The sequence below is a fragment of the Macaca thibetana genome, chromosome 2, assembly GCF_024542745.1.
Source record: "Macaca thibetana thibetana isolate TM-01 chromosome 2, ASM2454274v1, whole genome shotgun sequence".
In the NCBI taxonomy this organism is placed as follows: domain Eukaryota; kingdom Metazoa; phylum Chordata; class Mammalia; order Primates; family Cercopithecidae; genus Macaca; species Macaca thibetana.
This window is the reverse complement of record NC_065579.1, coordinates 180,300,627-180,322,815: the sequence shown is the minus strand read 5'-3', so window position 1 is coordinate 180,322,815 and position 22,189 is coordinate 180,300,627. Positions and strand designations below refer to the sequence as shown.

Genomic DNA, 22,189 nt, shown 5'->3' with positions numbered 1-22,189 from the left:
CTTATGAAAATATTTGTGTTAATTATTTTAATGAAACTTCAACATTAGAAAATTATTTCACTTTTTATACATCTGCTAAAATTATATATATTCCAAAATAATATTTAAAATCCAAATTTTTAAACACTGTATTAGTTTTAAATTTCTGAAGTGTCATTTTGCTATTACATTCTAATTAAACATCAGCTTTTTAAAATATGATGCATGAATTTTAAAGTACAAATTCTATGTCACCAAATGTCATTGTATATGTTTGATTAGACTTTGTAAAGCAAAACTTCATTTGATTAATGAGTACCTGTGTATGAAGCCAACAGTTCAATGAGTCCATCATTCTTAACCTGATGATAGATAAGTCTATCAGATTGTTGAATTTCCTAAAAGAAAAAGAGGAAAAGAGAGAGGGGAAAGAAGGGGGAAACAGAGAGAGAGAAAGAAACAGAGAAGGAGGCAAGAAAGGGAAAAAAGGAAGAAAACAAGGAGAAGGAGAGAAGAAAGGGGGAAAAGGAAAAAGGGAAAGAAGGAAGGGAGGGAGGGAGGAAGGAAGGAAGGAAGGAAGGAAGGAAGGAAGGAAGGAAGGAAGGAAGGAAAAAAGGAACGAAGAGAGAAAGGAAAGAGGGGAATTAAAGAAATACAAAAATGCTATAAATAGTCATCCACCAAATAGGGGATATTATTTAATATTTATGGGTCACTAAATGGTAACTAGAATAGGATTATAAAAATAATAGCTTTCCATCAGAAAGTAATTGATCTAAGCACAAATATTTAACTTTATGTTTAATTACCCACGCTCACACTTCTGAATGGCATGGAAGTTCAGGTGTATGGATGATAAAGGAAAAAAGAATATACTAAATGAGAACATGGAGAGAATTTGAATGTGTTCCAGAGAACTATTGCCCATGAAACCCGTGTTCGATTAAAATTTCCTGTTAATCTTTAAAACTAAGAGTATTTATGATCTTGATTTTGACATCAGACATGGAATAAAGAAAATTATCTGCCCACTCCTTGAAAGAAAACATGTTTTCTTCTCATCTTTTATATCAGAGGAATTCATTTCCTTGGGTATCTGATATTTCTTTGTATCGTCACGTTACCTAGCAAACATCCTTACGCAGAATAGGTATCCATCAATTGCTTGTGTTATAAAGGTAATTTTTAAAAAGAATGACTTTTTATACACGTATTTTTTTTTTTTGTAGCTGGGGTCCAAACTGCCAGTGCCGAGAGCATAGTCAAGAACTTATTTTTCCTGTAATTCTGGGCATAATTCTGGATGTCATCATCAGTCACGGTGTGTTGACTAGAAGCATCAGGGTAGTAGTTAAGAGTAGGATCCTCGTAGCTAGACTGGCCTAAGGCTAAATCCTGCTTTCTCCATTTCTGTGTAGCCTTTTGCAAGTTGCTAAAGATTCCCATGTCTCAGTAGCCTCACTACAGGATTACTGATATTTAAATGAGTTAATCCACAGAAGGCACTTAGAACATTGTCTAAAACACGGAAAGCACTAACAAATAGTAGCCATCATCATTGTCATCATCATCATCATCATTATTTTATAATTTTTATACCAAACACTGAACTGTATACACAAAACCTGAGAAGTATCTATAAGCTTTCTCTCCTCTTACAAAAAGAGATAAACTTTCCCCAAAATATAGAAAAGAGTCAGTTTCTTGTGCCATAAAAGGATGCAGAAAAGACAGAGCTTTTTATTTCCCTTCTCTCAAGCAGACAAACCATTTTGCCTAATCTTAGTAAAATTGACCCGTCAGATATGACCTCCAAAACTTCCCTTGAAAACCTTCCATGCACCATATTCTTCTGCCTATTCCTGGAGATGCTTACTGATTAGTAATCAGTATCCCCTTTAATGAGAAAAGATTTCTCACATCTTTCTATAACATGTCTCCCTCTACGAAGTCCATCAGAACTGGTTTCAGGTCAGAAAATAGTTTTCATCATTTTTTCCCAGCTTGAATTCAAGCATACGCCTTCCTACCAGAGGCAAGCTTTACAAGATAGTGATGCACTGCATTTGATTAATTAGATTCCCTTGATAAATGCATTCCTGGCAGAGGCAATATGATGGATATTTATACATGGATATTTATCCTTAATTTTGTGTTTTGACCCATAATGGACACACACACACACACACACACACACACACACACATCCATTATCTGATGGATAAGAGAGGCATATTACACCCTGTAACCTGACTAGATTATTCTTCTCAACCATGTGCTGCCACAGAAAACACAAAAAAGTTTAGGCTTGCAGAAGCGAAAGACTGATCCATGATGTATTTAAGAAATAAATAGCCCTACTACATTAATAGAATTCTAACATACCTCATCCAGGCTTATATGGAACTTGTAACGACAGTATATTTAAGAGAAATTAACTCAAGATATGTAAATTGATTGAGTGCTGAACTCTGCTGCAGTTATTAGGACTAATTTCTCCCTTCTGAATGTTACACTGACATTTATACCATTTTAATAAGAACCCATTATGAGTCTCATTTTAGGGGAAGGGATTCTATTAAGTGAAAGTAACCACATATGTATCCAAGCAAATGCCAAGTAGAACAAGAAACAGATTTTAAATGGAAGTTAAAATTCATAACAGTAAAGAATGATGGTAATACCTCATATTTATATAATTCTTTTCTTTAACAAAACCCTTTCAAATACCCTGTCTCATTTAGTTTTCATAAAACCCTTTGTTAAAGAAAGATATTTATCTGGAGTTTAGGCCTGACATCCTATGGATTTCTATTGCTGTTTGACAGTAGAATCTTATAAGCTGGGATTTTATCAGGGCAACTTTTAAGAATAAACCATGAGAACTGAATTAGCCATTTTTAAATGTTCAAGAAAAGTCAGTTGGCATTGGCACTAAAGAACACATTCCTACAATTCTTTTCCTTTTAGAAAACACGACTAATTTGCATGAGAGGCCAGGTGGTCAATTTGCATAGATAAGACCAAAGAAAATGTGTGCTACCCTCTGGAAGGTTGAGGGACACAGGAGGGAAAGGAATAATGCGGAGTGTGCTTTTTATTTTTAATATTTTATTTGCTAGCTCAGGTGAAGTCTAAATGGATCAGTGAGGGCCACAAAACACTTTGTTCTTTTTTTCTAACACTCGACATCTTTCAAATGAAAAAGATAGTATTTATATTTTAGATATACTTAACAAAGTAAACAATAGAACAAAACAATAGAAACATACAATAGAAAAAAATAATTGAATTTAGAAGTATAACTGTTTTAACTACTGGGAATTTTTTTCTTGATTATATTATACTTACTTTATTCTTCCATTTAAAACATACTATAAATCAGATTTATACCAGTTGCAGAAATAATACTTATTGTTTGCATAAAAAGTTGATGGCAATGAACAGGAGAATACTTCAAGCTTCTTAGAATAAAGCTGATACAATGGTTCCATCTTCCTAAAATGGACACCAGGAAATGATAATACAAAATGTAATATAAACTGCAATCAAAATTGAAAAAGGTAAACTGTAATTTGCTATTCACAAAGCATACATTTATATACAACATAAAAAACAACAAAAATCTGAACTATAAAAAATAAGCAATGAGGCAGAACTTTGGAAATAATTCAAAATAAAACAATTATTTAGAAACAAAGACCAAACTTAAAAGAATACAAGAGAAATAAACATAATAGATAATGCCTTGTTTTAAGTAGAAGATCAAAAGAAATGAAGAGAGATAAATAGGATTAAAGAAAGTGATGATTACTGAAGATAAAGAAAATTCAAGGAGCAGATAATACGAAATCCTGAAGAAAACAAACCAAGGATATAAGACAAATACTAAAGACTGAGTCCTAAGAAAAATTTTCAGAAACTTTAAAAATAAATTTGAAATTACATACCTCATACTGAATATACCTTATACTTGAGACACCAAGACATATTCTAGGAAAATTACTAGACTTTAAAGAAAAAGAAAAAAGTCTGTGGATATTAAGGTGAAATAAGCAAACGAAAGATATTCTGGTTCTTTTCAGACTTTTTGGTGCAATGCTTTATGGCAGAAGAAAGGGAGTACCATATTTATGCTACTCAACCAAAGAAAATTTGAACTGAGGATTGTATATTCAACAAAATTGACTTTCAAACATAAATGTATCTGTTCTCAAAATGCAGAAATTTAAGAAACAATGTTTCTTTGAGCTCCTTCTGAGAAATCTACTACTGAACAGATTCAGTCAAAGAAAATAGTTAGAGACACCGACTGATGGTGAACATTATACACTTACATATAGACTTCAGAGTAGCTAGTGGTTAAAAGAGATGAGGTATAATACATAACAGCTACGTGCTCTGACAATGTAGACATAGTATGACTATTAGAAATAGAAAATGACCACGAATACAGCAAAAATATTTAACTGTTTTCAGTCAACATATTGATGGTGGTAGTATTGTTATTCTAAGTAGCTAAAATATAAAGTAGATGAAACAACTGAATAATTATATCATCCTCTGAGCCCCTATAATTAATGGTACTGAAAAAAAACAAATGGAAGAAAGGAAGAAAAAGGAAGAAAGGGAGAGTTGAATAGAAAGAAAGAGGGAAAGGGGAAAAGATTATTCATCTTAGGAGGATAACAGGAAACAAGAAAACAAATTTGTTGAGAAAACTAGTATAAATTATCCTTTGCAAACATTCTGGAGAAATTTCACCCTTGGCATCCTAGGCCTACACCCTAGGCTTAGTCTAACTTCTAGAGGACGTGAACTAAACCCTCCTTTGGTTTTTTTGTTTGTTTGTTTGTTTGTTTGAGACAAGGTCTCTCTCTGTCACCCAGACTGGAGTGCAGTGGCGTGATCTTGGCTCATGGCAGCCTCACCGTCAGGCGCTAGTGATTCTCCCAACACAGTCTCCCAAGTAGCTAGGATTACAGGCATGCGCCACCATGCCTGGCTAATTTTTGTTTGTTTGTTTGTAGAGATGGGGTTTCCCCAGGTTGCCCAGTCTTCTCTAGAACTTCTGAGCTCAAGCAATTTGCCCACCTCAGCCTCTCATAGTGCTGGGATTACAGGCATGACCCACTGTACCCAGCTTAAAACCACTTCTTACTTAGTTCTCACAACAATCCCATAAAATAATTATTATTATCTCTATTTTACGGGTGACAAAAATGAAGCGTCAAGAGGCTAAATTATTTGCATAAACTCTCACAGCGAGTAAACTGAGCTGTTTTAAATCCAGTTCTTTTGAATTAAAGCTCAATGATTTTATTATGGCACATATGCACAAAAACACAAAATACAAGAGAAATGAAAACACCAGTTTCCCAGTTCTTCCAGTAATTTCCACTGACTCGAATTTTTCATTTGTATTAAGATGTAAAATACATATGTAAATGTATAGCTCCATAATTTTATGAATTTTGTGCATATATATATATGGCTACATGGATATATATATATGGAATACATAAATACATGTATGTGCAAATATATATATTTGGGGAGTATATTGACTGTGAGGAGCCATGAGAGCCTACTGAGATGCTTAAAATTTTCAGTATTACATCAATAATTACATGGATATAGAGATGGATTACATAAATACATATACGGATTACATAAATATATATATTCATTTTGTGCATACATATGGCCACATGATATATATATATGGATTATATAAATACATGTATGTGCAAGTATATATATTTGGGGAGAATGTTGACTGTGAGGGGCTGTGAGAGCCTACTGAGATGCTTACAATTTTCAGTATTGCATCAATAATTACATGGAGATATATATATATATATAATGTTCATGTAATTCATATGTATGTATATATGTAATTAATATATGTATATTCATGTAATTCATATACATATATATATATCTCCATGTAATTATTGATGCAGTACTGAAAATTGTAAGCATCTCAGTAGGCTCTCACAGCCCCTCACAGCAACATTCTCCCCAAAGCTAACCTAACTTCTCTCAAAAACATGCATTTTGATTCTTCATGTGCTTTATAAAAATGGTTTTAATTACATGCTCTCTTTTGTCCGGCTCATTTTGCTCAAAATTGTGTCTTTGAGATTCATCCTTGTAGTTGCATCTATGTAGTAGTTTCCATGGATTTAGTCGAGTGTGTTCTTTTCCATTGATGTATTCTATTGTATGAATATACCATCATATATTTATCCACTTTTATGTTGATAGAGATTTAAATTGTTTCCATTTGAAACTATTGTGAATAAAGCTGTAATAAACATTCTTTTGTATGCATTTTGATGATCATAAGCACACACTTTTCTTGGGGACATTCCCATGGTATCGTTTATGGATATTCTCAGCTTTAGTCAAAGCTGTAGTATTTTTATAATCTAAACAATGCTCTATCTGGCCCAAATCACTACAGTCTCTTAAAGGCATTTGACTTGCTTCCCGTTATAGGAAAACTTCAAACTTCTTACAGGCAAGTAGGAAAAGCCCTGCTGCACTTTTTGCTGACTACTTTTCCAGGTTTATCTGTTGCACTACTGACATTAAACTTTACTCACTGGAAAGAGAACTACTTGAAATTCCTTATGCTGTTACCACACTCACGTAATTGCTAGCACTGAGACTTCGCCTAGAGAGTTGTCCCCTCAATGATCACTTTGTTACATCCTGTTCATCCCTAAAGATGTATTCGTGCTTCTTACTATTCTATCACACTGCAAGCTCTTTCAGAATATTCTTTTATTCATCTTTATATTCCTAATCTCCAGCATAATATCTGATACACTGTTAAATAAATGAACACATTTTTCTGGGAAACATTCAGAATCAGATAATTTGAAACAAATATACCTTGCCTAAAATTATAAATATATTGTACCAGCTCTCTCCCCTAGTTCTGACCCTAACAGCATAACTCATCTCTCAAGATACAATAGAAAATTAAATCAAGAGAAAATTAAATAAAATATTAAATAGACTAAATGTGAATATCTTAAATCTCTAAGATTAATCTATAAGGATATTAAAAGTTTACAATCACTCATTTTGAGCACAAATATGAAATTACAAATCTTAAATTGCTCTGTACAACTTTCTATGATCTTAATAATTTCAAGATGATGTTCCAAATGGAGCTTCCATAACAAAGACTGTAAATATTATATTTTCATAATTTAGGATTACGATTTCTGTACATCCATAAAAATTTATCTGGAACTAGATTGTACATCTGGAAACATTTTGTAAACTGGATTAGAACCTCGTGAGAAATCAAAATGCATTACCGACCTAGTCTAAAATTTTAGCTTAATTATACTTCTCATTCCCCATAAGAAGCCATGCTTTAAATTGGATTGCCATCAAAGGCATATGGTTAACCAAATGTGTGAAGAAATACAAGGTTTCAGAGTAAAACATTAGCAATCTATGTGCAAATGAAAGTGTTGTATGTGTCTATACCAAAGTAGGCATTTGCTTTAAATAGTTACCACTTATCTTCCTCATCACAGAACCATTTCAGTTTTATGGAGAGGACCAACTGCGTTGAGTTTGGGAGCTCAATAGATAAAAATGTGTATTAGCCAAAAAAAAAACAAATCTTGATACGTTAAATCTCTAGTACTTTGCATGGCAGTTTTCATGCCAAAGGTCCAAGGGAAAACCGCACCTCTCCTTCTCTGTGTAAGGTTCACGGAAGATGTCTCCGTTTTCATTGATTTCAATTATTGCTGCAAGAAAAAAAATAAAACTTGACGTCCAGGCAACACGCTTTATTAGTGGATGTTTAACAAACAAGTCCATGTGTTGATCCAAGGGTAGAAGGTCAAAACTTCTGCCATTATATAAATATGATGAAATCTTTGTTCAAGAATCAGATATTACAAAATGTATTTTCATTTTATATGTAAAATATTTTAAAGTGTAAATTATTAGAAAGAAATACATATAGGTTATATTTACAAAATGACTTCTAAAGAGATTTTGCTTCCAGATGTGGAAATTATCATCCATGGAACTTGGAGAAAAACAGAATGATGACAGTTTACTAATGGGTCCTAAGGTCTTGGACATTGTCTTAATATTTCAGTACTTTTTAATCCTTACTCATTTTAAACCCCTTTTCCCATGTATTTTATTATTAAACTAGTTCACTGAGGGAAATTTAAAAATATAAAAAATCAAAAAGAACTAGGAAAAGTTTATCTCTACTTCCTTCCTTCTCCATTGTTAACTGTCCTTGTCTAACAAGGATGGAAGCTGGGCTGGGCGCAGTAGTTCACGCCTGTTGCGGATCACCTGAGGTTATGAGTTCAAGACTAGCCTGGCCAACATGGTGAAACCCCGTCTCTACAAAAATACAAACATTAGCTGGGTATGATAACGGGTGCCTATAATCCCAGTGACTCGGGAGGCTGAGGCAGGAGAATCACTTGAACCTGGGAGTTGGAGGCTACAGTGAGCTGAGATTGCACCATTGTACTCTAGACTTGTCAACAGAGCAAGACTCAGTCACAAAAAATAAATAAATAAATAAATAAATGGTGGAAGCTGTCATTAAAAACATAATAAAGGCCAACAAGTTCTTAAGAATTCTAGATTTTATGAAGAAAATAGACAGAATGGAGCGTCTCCCAAGAATATTTGATCAATTCTTGGGTATCTCTTAGAATAATTATACTTTAAGCAATTGCAGCTGAAAACTCTAGAGGTCTGAAAACTCTGGGATCATAAGCCATGTGTATATGGAACCAATTAAACCCAGGAAGTGGTGAAGAAAATGATAACAGAATAACTACAAAATAGGCAAAATCACGAAGATTTTTCCTAAGATTTTTCTTAACAAAATCACAAAGATTTTGTTAAGAAAGAGCCAACGAATAAGTAAATTTCTGGAACATCACCAGTGTCAATGATAGCTACTCTCCTTGGGCAAACACCTTCAGTAGAGGAGAACTGAGTGGTTTATTGGAGACATTTCAAATCTCGATCCAAGATTTTGCACATATTAGAAAATTGTAGGGCTGGGCTTCAGAAAGAAGAGAAGGAGTAAAAGAACAATTTTGTGCTGCTGCTAAATCTAATTCTTATTTCCTCTAACCTTATTCCTTCCCTTGTCAAGGGTTTAGGGACCAGAAGGAAAGGGAAGGGAAGAAAAGAGAAGGAAAAGAAAATATAGAGGAGAGAAGGAAAGGAGAGAAAGGGAAGAGAAGAGATGTCATGGGGGAAGAGAAAGAGAGAGGGATATGGAAGGAGGGAAGGAAGAAAGGAAGGAAGGGAGGAGAGAAGGAAGGAAGGAAGGAAGGAAGGAAGGAAGGAAGGAAGGAAGGAAGGAAGGAAGGAAGGAAGGAAGGAAGTGAGGGAGGGACGGAGGGAGGGAAAGACGAAAGGACAAACAGTGGGAAGAAAAGCTATGCAAAGATTTCTGCTGAAAAACTACTGAAATTACAACAACAACAAAAAATGAATGCATCAGAAGTACAAGCACAACCAACCAATCACAACAGAAACCTGAAAAAATAAAAAACCACCAGAGAGACTATAGATTGTTTTTATCTATTCATCATACTCAGGAAAACATCTATATTGTTTCATTTTCTTTCTCCTGTGTTAACTTGAGAAAATCATCACTTGCCACTTGACCACAGAAGCTATATGCTCACAACAATTTAGGCCACCAATATCTATTAAAATAATTTCAGGTTATTGCAAAAATCCTGTCAGTGTAAGAAGTGGATTCCAATATACCCAAGCTGATATTCTGCCCTTCAGTATTCATTTCTTAATGCCGTCTTTCCCCCACGGCTGGTGGATTACAAACTAAGGAAGCTGCCTTCTCTCTTTCTTTCCAAGGATTTAAAAGTCAGTCCCTGACCAAAAGAGTGGTCTGATAATAAGCTAGTGCTCTTATCATCAATGGTCCTCATATGTTGATGATAAGTAAGGGTTAACAACAGTGGTTCTAGTACCTGAAACTCTCCACCCTGAGCTTCATTCCCTTCTATTCCCAAAATTTACCAAGAGAGACACAAACTAAAGTTTGACCCTTAGTGTTTTCTAATATACATTATCAGCAGAGTGGCTGATAACCCCATAGGCTAATAAACAGAAGAATAAAAAAATTAAATTACATATGATAATATAATTAAATATATGAAGAAAGATGCTACCAATATTAAATAGGAATAAGAATTTGAAGAATGAATCAAACATTAGGTACAAAATGACAATACAGAAAGAAAAAAGATTGAATAAACAGCATAATACACATAATTTAAGAGCAAATTATTAAGCAGGAAATCATATTTAGGCAACCTTCCAGAAGATATAAAAAAATTTAAAATGATATTATGTGTAAATTAAGGAGATATGGAGGTTCTAGTGTCAGTATCGAGATGATAGGAATCTCTAAAATATAGAAGGTACAAAAGGAAGGAAGAAACATTGAAGATAATTTTTTCTAAAATTAGAAAAAGGTGAAAGATGCCAGATTAAAAGGCTTCAGAGTGACAAATAAATCAGATAATAGAAAACTTCACTTTTAGACACATTATTGTGGTATTTAAGAATAGCAAAGATAAGAATTCCAAAGTTTACCAAAAGGAAAGGCCGCTAGATCATCTACAAAATGAGAGAAATCAGTTGACCTTAGACTTCTCTATAGCAAGGTTTGACTGTATTTTAAGAAAATAATGTTATTGCAAAAATTATACATCCAGCCATCTTCTGATTTAGATATTAAGGAATGCCAAATCCCCTTGGGCTTATAAAGCCTCAGATAATTTGCAACCATAAAGCCACTGTGAAAACAATCTTGAAGAAAGTAGTAAAATAAGAAGATAAATAAAAGTGGTTGTTGTAAAAATTTTATAAACTCAGCATTATCAAATACCTTGATAACATTTACAATCTAGAAGGCTGAACCAAAGGAAAGAAAAAAAGAGTACGTCTGTAATCAGCCGGAAATAAATTCTGATAAACAGCCACACTCTGGTGAATTGGTCATTACACAGGACAATAAATGAAATCAATAGGCTAAACTATTAGAACTATGAAGAAATTGACCAAGGTTTCCTGACATAAATCAAATTGCAAAATTCAATAGAATCTTTTTTTTACAAGCAACAACAATTTTAAAATATGATAGAAATGTGACATTACTTTCACACTATAAATTTCTAGAAATTATTTCAAATACAATGCTCAAAGCTCTGAGGAATTTCAAAACTCTAAGGTAGGGCATAGATGAGCTGAATATCTGAAGTGATATACCATGCCCTTGGGTGACACAACTTAAAAGTTGTCTAAATTAAATTAATCTATAAATTTGGTACAATCCTAATACGGTAGTAATTTTTGAATACATTTACACTAAAATTTATATGGAAAAACAAAGGTCTACAAATAGCAAAGTGCGTATGTTTTAAAAAGATAAACTTGACATACCAGATATTAGTTCATACTATACTATAAAGCCCTGGATAAACAAAGTAATGCATTGACAGTATATTATTGGCACAAGAATAGATAATGGTCTAATATAACAAAATGGAGAGCTCAGATAAAAACCCATGAGCAGAAATACATGATAAAGGTGCCAGCATAACCACCAATGGGCAAATGGCAAATGATTTAACAAAAGAGTTGGGAAAATTGGCATTATATAGAAAAAAATAAAACAGGACTTCCATCCACATCACATGTAAATGTAGACTAAATATATTAAGGATTCAAATGTGTAATATAAAGTTATGAATGAAGTCAATAACAGAAAATACAGAAGAATAACTTGGGGACAGATAGGTGGGAAATACCTTCTTAAACCCCAAAACAACATACACATACACAAGACACAACTTCTCCAACTTCTCATACTAGACTTAAGGATTTTGTTCAAGGAAGGACCTCATAAGTAAAGATCAGAGAAAATGGAAGATTGAAATTTTTCACTAAAACTATCAGAGGTCTAACACATAGACTATCCTGAGACAATCAAAAAGGTAAAAATATAAATCCCAGTTGAAAACTGGGCAAAGTATATGTTCTGTCAAGTTACAGAGGAGATGGTCTAAAATGCCAGTTAGCACATAAATTGTTGTTCAGACTTAATCAGAAAGATGCGTACTGAAGCAATGAGACATCATTTTATGTTCATAATGACCAAAATTAAAAGCTAGATAACACCAAGCATTGGCAGGCTTGTGGGATCATGAGAACCCTCAGGAACCACAGGTAGAAAGGTGGATGGCCTAGACATCAGAAGACGAAGTTGTAATGCAGTGATAACATCAAGGAACTGTGTAGTTATCACGTGGTAAAGACCCATTACAGTGCGCTGTTAGCTAGAAGCAATGGACTATATTGCTCATAGTCACAAGGAAAAAGAGCAAGAACATACTTATGAGTGAAAAACGGTAAGAACAAGACAAAGAACAAGATCTATTCCATTACTATTTTCATAAATTAAAAATAGACATACGTGAAACAGCAATATACATTTTGCAAGAACATAAGAGCAGGAGGATATACAGTATGGTGTCTTTTGTGGAGAAAGGTGGTGAACAATGGGAATAAAGGAAATCCATCAATGACTAAGATAGGAACAGGACTTTGTTCAGACCAGTGCCTAGAATATCCTATACACTGAAGAATATGGTGAACTTAACCTTCTTGAATAACTTTTAAAAATAGGAAGAAGAAAAAATGTAAGACAAAAAGAGACTTACAATACTATAAAGATATGAAACTCAAACAAAAATAATGCAGAGTAGGGGTAGTGTTCTCCACCTTTCTGCCCTCATGAAGAAATGCAGAGCTCAGCCTTTTGAGAGAGCAGGTGCGATGCTCTACTTCTTTCTCGTCTCAAGCACTTGCCCTGAGAAAATTGAGACTTACTTCATTCGAATAAGAATATCCAATGGTGTTAATTTCCTTAATGGAAATTGTAGATTATAATAAATACAATGATAATGGTATGTTTTCTTTTTTTATTTTTTCCTTTCTTCAGGGCACAAGCATCATTATGTAACAGAATTTTTAATGATTTAAAAATTTTAAAATGCATATTCTTGAACTATCTAGTTATTCATTCCTTGAACAAACACATATTGAGGGCCTATTATGTATAGATATATGAAATTTAATAAGAAAATAATGTACAACAATAAATTAAGATGAATATTTTCATATATTAAATACAGATCATTAATAAAAAAATCTTAATTCTCAATTTGAAATTACTATTCTTGATTTATTAGGCCATGTGTACTTGTATATAGAAAATGTATGCAGTTTACACCATAATTATGTCTCAATCCTTCACTGTCATTGGACCAAAATTACCCTTTACAGTCTATCTTGTTTCTTGAAATGTACATAATGCATATCAAAAATCTGCAGTGGAGAAATCCATCTTCAGAATAATCTCCTGATTATCTCTCCATGTCTGGCATTCCGGCCCTTATTAATCATCTCTTATAAATCTGGTCTTTGACACCATAGACAAATACAACTTTATTAGTTGCAAATGTATTTGGCGGCCTCTAAATGGCTTTCTCAAATTGCACTGCTCTCACGGTGCAACATGTTCTTTCATGTTGATTAAAATATGTGAGGGATACAAACAACAACAAAAGAGTAACAGGAAATCCAATCATTCCTTTCATCTTCCCAGTGGGAGCTGGTCACTGCAGCCAGCTTGACTTTCTTCAAACAAAACTTCCCTTTTTGTGGCTGAAGAAAGGCTTTGGCAAACACTTATCCTTTGATATGATATGCACTTGACAAAAATCACAGAGCAAATCAAGCCACCTCTTTGAAGAAAACGCTTATTAAAAACCTGAAGCTCTTAAGTGCACTAGGACTTAGTGTGTTGCTAGCAATGTGAGGCCAAATGCGTCTGTGGCGTCGATTTAAAGTCAGGTCCAAATGTATGGACTTCAGGGCTGCAGCTGCCACCTCATTCCTTTGTTTAATCGCAAGTATACCTTGAAAAACTGTTTAGTCTTCAAGTATATTCTGGAATATCACTTGTATATTTTATTCAGTGAAACATAACATTTTATTCTTTAAGTGGAAAGAAATGTGAGAAAATCCTTGTTCTAATTAGCCTTTGCTCAATGTCCCAGAATCTCCAGCCACCTGCCAATTAATTTTCCAAGTAGAAACTCAACTTTCGAAGAAAGCACACTGAGGTGTGCAGGGTCAAAGTGGATTTCTAACATATAAAGTCAAGTTTGGAAATCCTCATACACTTTCAGGATTCCCCAGGAAGCAAATGGCACATTCAAATTGGGATAGCTTGAGGGGAGTTTAATAAAAGGGTTTTACAAATATATGGGCAAGAATGGAAAACCCACTAGGGATAAGGTAGTACCTCTGGCCATTTAAGGGAGAAGGTGTTAGTTAGCAGCCCTAGGTCTGCAGAGGAGTGACTGATGGCCAAAAGCCAGAGACAGAGGGGCTGGGTAAACAGCAGTCACCCTCAGCAAATCTTACAGGAAAAGAACAAGGGAATAGACACCCTGAATTCACTCCCTACTTCCCAGCTCCTGCTAATACTTCCCACTGTTCTACCAAATCAGAGGGCAGAAAGAGGGCAAAGGAACCAGGTGGCATGGTTTCTACAGATCAGCTTCCCAGGACCAGAGAATGGTAGATGTGGATCTGTAGGGCACCCAGAAAACAGCCAACATACAGGCAGCATTTCTTCCACCCACATCACTCCTAAGGGTAGGTACATTTGTTAGGAGTACCAGCAAAACATCACATAACTTTTCTAAGTCTTGACCTAGGTACACAGAAAAACTCAGAACTCCTGGATTTTCTGTGATAAAGCCCTTTTCCGTTCCTAAGATGCAAATGTGCTAAATCGAATTTGTAATTAAGTTAAAAATGAATTAAATTGATTCTACTAATGATTTATATCCCCTCATAATACACAAGTATGTTTGCTTTGAAATAACTATAACAAAGGTACATAAAAATATGTGCAGAAATGTAATTGTAAGTTTTCTCTGAAATACCATAATTAATAGTTTCAACAAAATTTCCTCCTCTTCTATTCAAGAAGTCATCACTGAAGAGAACATGCAGACAGGAAATGTTTTCCCCAGCAGCTCAGCTCCTGCTAATCTCCAGACATTTCTACTTGGGTATCTCCCTGACACTTCAGGTCCAGCATTTCTACAAAACTGTGCTTCCTCCTCGCTCTTCCCACTCCAAGATTACTAACTCCGGAAATGATGTATGATGTAGTGTGTGTGTGTGTGCGCGCGCGCGCACATGCATGTGTGTCTTACATGGTAAATATTCAATAGATATGTTTATTGATTATTGGACACATCCTTTTTTAACATCTACTTTAAGAGGATAATGGAACTTTTCATGAAAACTATAAATAAAAATACAGCCAAGAAGGCACTAACCCCTTGGTATCTTCAGATGATCAGGATTTTGCAAGTATGAGCAACTACCTACAAATGAATCCACGGTACTTAGTAAAGTAAATTGGAGAATTTGATCTAAAAATTTTTATCAATAAAATTAAAATAAACATCAGCATAGAAAATGAATATATTAAACATAAATAAATACATTATTAAACTGTTAAAATCAGTAAAACTAAGAAATATAGGGTTAAATAATTAGAAGACGTAAAACTGGCACACACACACACACACACACACACACACACACAATGCTTCAATTAATAATAGTAAAAAGAAGAACAGCCAAGAACCAGGTGTTCATGCCAAATCTGGGACTAATTATCTGCGTGACTATGGGCAGTGCTAAAGCACACAGAGTATAAATGAAACAAGGTGACCCACGAATGATGACTGCTGAAGTGGGCATTGGTACCTACTATTCCACAGGGTTTATGGACTGCCAGCACTGTCCAAAAATATATAAGGTGAGCCATATGTGTAATTTCAAATCTCTTAGCAAGCAGTTTTAAAAGGTAAAAATAAATAAGCAAAATCCATTTTTAAATTATTTTTATTTAACTCAATATATCCAAAATATTATCATTTTGACATGCGTCAATAGCCAAATTTGAAGTGGTTTGTAGTCGCACATGGCTCATGATTACCACATTGAACAGCAGAGTTCTATGCTACACACTACTTTTGTGCATGTGGAAAATGTTTTCCAGAATAAAAGAAAAAAGTTGACAGATGTGTTTACTTCTCTGTGTAGCTCAGTTTCCGCATCTATATGTTGAAGAAAATGTACTGGTCATTATTATTATTAATTATTATTATTAATGACCAGTACAATAATTTATAAGCTTCTTTTAACTCTATTTCTTATTATTTATCATTATTATAATTGACCAGTACAATAATTTCTAAAGCTTTTTTTAACTTTATTTTCTAGTTTTGTTTTGTTTTTTTCCTAAGGTATATGTTATTCACTACTTGGGAGAAAAAAAATGTATTTTTTAAAGAGAAATTTATTTACGCTCTCAGTGGGATATAACCTGAAAATTATCACTCTCTATTTATCTAAGGAATATTTGGAGACAAATGACTGTTTATTTGTAAAATGATTTCTCTTCTGCTCCAGACCAAATGGCAATATATGAGCTCAGTTTACGCTTATACCACTGTTTTGCTCATTGAATTATTCCTTTCTTTCACACAATAAGATTTATTGCCTAGCCAGTGCTAGACCCTGATGAGAGATGGGTGTGCAGGCAGAGGTAGATTTGAAATACAAAGATAAAGTATAATGCATGTTCAGTAAGGGATTCTTTTTTTTTTTTTTTTTTTTTTTTTTTTTTTAACAGAGTCTCGCTCTGTCACCCAGGCTAGAATGCACTGGTGCGATCTCGGCTCACTGCAACCTCCACCTCCTTAGTTTAAGGGATTCTCCTGTCTCAGCCTCCTAAGTAGCTGGGATTCCAGGCACGTGCCACCACGCCTAGCTAACTTTTGTATTTTCAGTAGAGATGGAGTTTCACCATGTTGGCCAGGCTGGTCTCCTGACTTCAGGTGATCCACCCTCCTCGACCTCCCAAAGTGCGGGATTACAGGCGTGAGCCACTGCGCCCAACCAGTGAGGGATTTTGGAGAATAGAAAGTAAAATACCTTAGGTATTTTCTTCATCCTTTTTTTATACTTTAGTTCAATAACTTCACAGATTTGTCACATTTGGTCATTTGATTTTTATTTTATTTTATTTTATTTTATTTTATTATTTTTTGAGACGGAGTCTCACCGTGTTGCCCAGCCTGGAGTGCAATCAGCTCACTGCAACCTCAACTTCTCGGGTTGGAACGATTCTCCTGCCTCAGTCTCCCGAGTAACTGGGATTACAGGCGCGCGCCACCACACCCAGCTAATTTTTGTATTTTTGGTAGAGACGGGTTTCTCCATGTTGGCCAGGCTGTTCTCAAACTCCTGACCTCGTGATCCGCCCGCCTCGGCCTCCGAAAGTGCTGGGATTACAGGCGTGAGTCACCGCGCCCGGCCGGTTTGTTTTTTGTATTGTGTATCGTTGCTATATTTTACAGAGTTTCCGCCTCACACCATCCACAACTTATATTTGAAGTGAAGATTCTTGCAAATAATTGTGTTTTTAAAAAATATTCAGCTCATGACTGACCAAACTGTTTAATTTTAATTTGTTTTAATGACTTGTGTATCTACTCTGTTCTTGTAGTTCAATACGCAAAGCTCAACAAAAAGTATGATTTGGGCATCATTTTAAAGAAAAGCTATAGGCGCCTCAAAACAAATAGAAGAGATTCCTCATACCAAATAGAAGAAATTTGCCTATTTGACCAATTTTAAGAGAATCTGATACATGAAAAATCCAGACTTACTAAATATCATTTGTGTTTTATACATGTAAAGGTTATTTGTAATATTTAAAAAGTTAATTAATCAAAAAAAATCCTGCTATCTCTTTTATAAGAAACTATTTTGGTACAATTACATAATAATTTTTTAAATACATTCACACGAAATTACTTAGGGACCAATTTATTACAATTTACTTACTGATATTATTTTTCCAAAATAAATAGAAACAACATCTATACAAATACCTATTGAATTAAATAATATATACCTGTCGAGATTTTTTTCCCCAATTATACCACAAGCCTGAGATACACATAAGATTAGCAGTTTCTTATCAGTCCTTTGAATGAAAAAAGTAATATGTTTTTGTACACTCTATTTACCTTACAGCTGTTCATTAAAAATTGTGATTGATCTCCTTTTGTAGCCTTAACAATGTGCTTTTTAAACAAGCGAACAGAGTATGTAAAGTAATCCATAAAATAAATAGCCTAAAATCAGACACACACACACACACACACACACACACACACTTTCTATAAGTTTCTTCAGTATCATTTCCATGGGAGAAAAAAATAATTATAGAGACTTTTTGGACAAGCAAAAAATCATTACCATGAATCACTTGTTTTCTTTATGGTTTTTTTTCTTTGAATCTGTTTGTCTGGTCTTTATTACCTGTGAGCTTCCAGCCTTCTCATTCTACATTAATAAAAATAAAGAGCTATTTCCCTTAATGGGACTGAAAATCCATTGGCATTAACAGGAACAGAAGTCTTTCTGCAGTTATGGGAACAAATGTTGATTCTCAGTTACGGGAATTAAGTGTTGTTCCCCGGAATTGGAAGTCCTTAAACATAGTATGAAGGAGAGAAGGCAAGAAGAATGTAAATAGAAAAGGAGTAGAATTGTATTTTTACCTACAGTGCACATTGCTAGTTAATAGTTAAAATAGAGATGTAAATCTAAATTAATTAATTCAACAAGCAACTTTTCCTGCCATCAGTTTATTCTCAAGCACCCCAGTGTTTTATCATACAAGCTCAGCATCTGTGGTGCTTAGTCTGGCAAAAAGTTTTCCTGGAGAGTATTTTTTTAATAGAAGCCAAAGGGGAAGCTGAAAATCCAGGATAAGACTTGGAGCTCTTCACTCTCTTTGTAACAAGTTAGGTGCCCAAACAGTGGGTTATTTTCAGGCCTCAAAGGTTCCAGAGCTGCCCACTGAAAGGCAGCAGCTCTTTGGATGAAATGCAACCCTTTTGCAAGAAAATCGAGACCTCTGGCAATGTTTAGATTTGGATCATTAGTAGTAACAAATGTCAGGAAAAAGCTACGGGACACAGTAACTCTGGATGTGGTTCCTACTAAGAACATCCAATTGTTCCAGCAAGAGGAGTAGGATAGCAAATGAAGAGTGACCTTCAAAACCCAATTTCAAGCGTAATTCATTATGGTCCCTAAACTCATGATTAAAAATATATTCAAGATTTTTATTAAATAAACTCATCACTTCTTTAGGAGTTTTCTCTACTCTCTCCTATACATGTTCTTCTCTTCAGACATAAGGTGTACTCATTATTGCCAAGACATCCCTGAACACTTCTCCCCAAAATGCCCCCTGCTCTCCATTCCAGCGAATGGAGTGTCTTGATACTTTAAAGCCAAAAGAAAAATCGATTTCTTCTGAAGGCGATCATGAGATCAAAGCTAAATGGAATCACCCACATATCTAAATTTCTACGGTCTCTTCCACTTATATGGCACTTAAATGCTGCCTTAAAAGTTCAGTTTGTTTTATATATTTCTTTTACAACTGTACAGTTAGCCCCATAAGGCATTATGCTCTGCTAAATTATCTTTGTACTCTCCGCAACACCTAGGTCATAGCCTGGTCCCTAACTGGCATTTAATAGGCATTAAATGAATTTTATAAATGGAGAAAGGGAAGCAGTGAGAAGTAACACAATCCTCTATATTGAAGTAATTCACTGGTGAAAGATATGAAACTAAAATGCAAATTTCGCTCTTAAGAACTTCTTTCTCTTTCTAATAACTAATGCTGTTTTCAAATACCACACACATGTTTGTCTATATGGTTCAATTCTAGTCCCCACTTACAGACGTGAGGCTGTTATTGTTGTCATTGATAACTGATGTCATTCATTTTTGATGTGATATAAACAAGACCGCTAAATTGTTATGGCAGAACAAAGGAGGAAAAATAACTGACATGAAAGAAAATTGTTCACCTATTTCTATTTCATATTACAACAACATTAGAGGATGAGGATGCAGGGTAAGTTGCTATAACTAAGCAGTAATGCAATTAAGAAGAAATAGCAACCAAATGCAAGGACTAGAGAAAATAACTGGCATAGCGTCTAGTCACTCAACAAATGTGTCTTAAGGATTTATTATATACCGGCCAATATGATAAACAATTACAAGATAAAATAAAAACACATATGTATCTCTTAAAGATCTCTAGTAGGAAAGACAATTTTTCATAAATAAATGTACCAAAATATCGAAACTAAATCATAAAGGACTTTGAAAGAGCTTTGATGGGGGGTGTGGCTGGCTACATAGGCAGCTTGTTCTTACTGTGTTTCCTCATTTAACACAGCACCCAGCTCTCTGTGGGCATTTAATAACTAACAGTTGGCAAATGGATAAATGCCAGAGGTTGGAAGAGAGAGATGAGCGTGTTATCTCCCCAGTAGCCCAGCAAGCTTGTGTGGATGGTGTGGGGGGCCTTCCTAGCTGTGACAGCTACACAGTGACTCCCAGTGGTCACAAATTGAACCTCATCTTTGATCATAGTCTAATACAGTGTATGATTTAGTGCAGTATATTTTATATATATAATAATTTATGCATGTAAGATATAATTTAGTATAATTACTAAAGCCATGAGCCTTCAAAAAACTCCTGTGCTCATTCTGTTGAAAAGCGAAAAGGTTTTCTACAAACACAATGATGTGAGCTAAATAAATAATAAGTTCTTCCAATTCCTCAAGCTAGATTCTATGATTTTAAAGTAGTTTTCTAATATGGCCAACGTAGTGTTAAACATAACATTAATCAGAACAAAGAGAAAAGATTTTATTCAGAAAACTACATATTGTTTCTAAACTAACAAGAATGTCTTTTCTAGTTTAAGACATGAGAATATTTCTCTATGTTTTGCCTAAAAATTAGAAGGCATTCATGTGAGGCTGCAGTGATACACTTCTGTCTATGAAGAAGGAAGGCCCTCACCAGAACCCAGAGATGCTGGCAAACTGATCTTGGAATTTCCAGGCTCTAGAACTGTAAGAAATAAATTTCTGTTGCTTATAAGCCAAAAAATACTAATAATGATTAGAAGGCATTCTTCTTAGAACAATTATTTGCTACATATGAGCTCCAAATTATTCTAATTACTCATAAACTATGTACATTCTTTTCTATCCTTAAAAAGGAAAAGTAGAGTGGGTCATTCTATTTTTGGCCATTGTTACATGGGCATATCCATTAATGTGTAACATTTCTCTGCCGATAAAAGTAACTATGTAGTAGGTCATTCTGGCATATTAGCATTTACCAAGTTCAGTTCAGTTAAGAAAATATGATCACTGCCGACTATATGCCAAACGTTGTGCTAAGTACTGGACAAATAAGGACGGTTAAGACGCCATACCTACCCAAGAAAAACTTACGGTGCAGTGGTGAAGACAGACTTCCGGGTCTTCCAGGAGGCAGAGGGAACATGAAAGAAAATAATAGAAACCGGCAGTTAGATAAGGCATCATAGTTGCAATGTCACCCTCCTCTATAACTCCCACGTGTCAGACATACCCCAAATCCAGTCATCCTGGGAGCAGTTGTCACCTTCAGTCCATTCACAAAGGCTTTGAGAATACCCTGACCACGATTCTGTCGTTGTTGTCAGCCATTCTTTTGTTCCTGCATATTAAATTAGATGAAGGATCTGAGTTGACATCAGACAGAAAGGAACCAGGCAGCTAAGGGAAAAGAACAGTTGAGCGACATACAGAAATCCTTGACGACATAGAAATGTCCTGTCAAGTGTATAGTTAGAAAATTCAAGCTGCAAGAAGCTGTATATTACTATGTAAGTGTCCATATCCCCAAATGAAAAAAACACTGCATGAAATGAGATAACACTGTCTTAAAACCATCATATATATGGACATCTGTTCATGTAGACTGACCCCTAGTGATATCAACTGATTGCTGCAGGGAGAACAAACAAGACTGTTTTTACGAAAGAGATAATCACCCCTCTTCAAAATGTGGCTTCCAAAACATAAACAATCTAAGTAAGATATGCAGCCATTATTGT

At 34.6% G+C, this 22,189-nt stretch overlaps 1 long non-coding RNA gene across 1 annotated transcript in view; it reads right to left on the bottom strand.

Annotated features, from left to right (window-relative positions):
- LOC126947888 (uncharacterized) overlaps window positions 1-21,982 on the bottom strand; it is a 48,123-nt gene extending 26,141 nt beyond the window's left edge. Inside the window, exons 1-2 of the long non-coding RNA XR_007723240.1 lie at window positions 21,682-21,982; window positions 21,528-21,571 (exon numbers count right to left, since the gene is read on the bottom strand). This is a non-coding gene — a long non-coding RNA (uncharacterized LOC126947888). The remainder of the gene's footprint in view (window positions 1-21,527; window positions 21,572-21,681) is intronic.
- Between the last annotated feature and the right edge of the window lie 207 nt (window positions 21,983-22,189).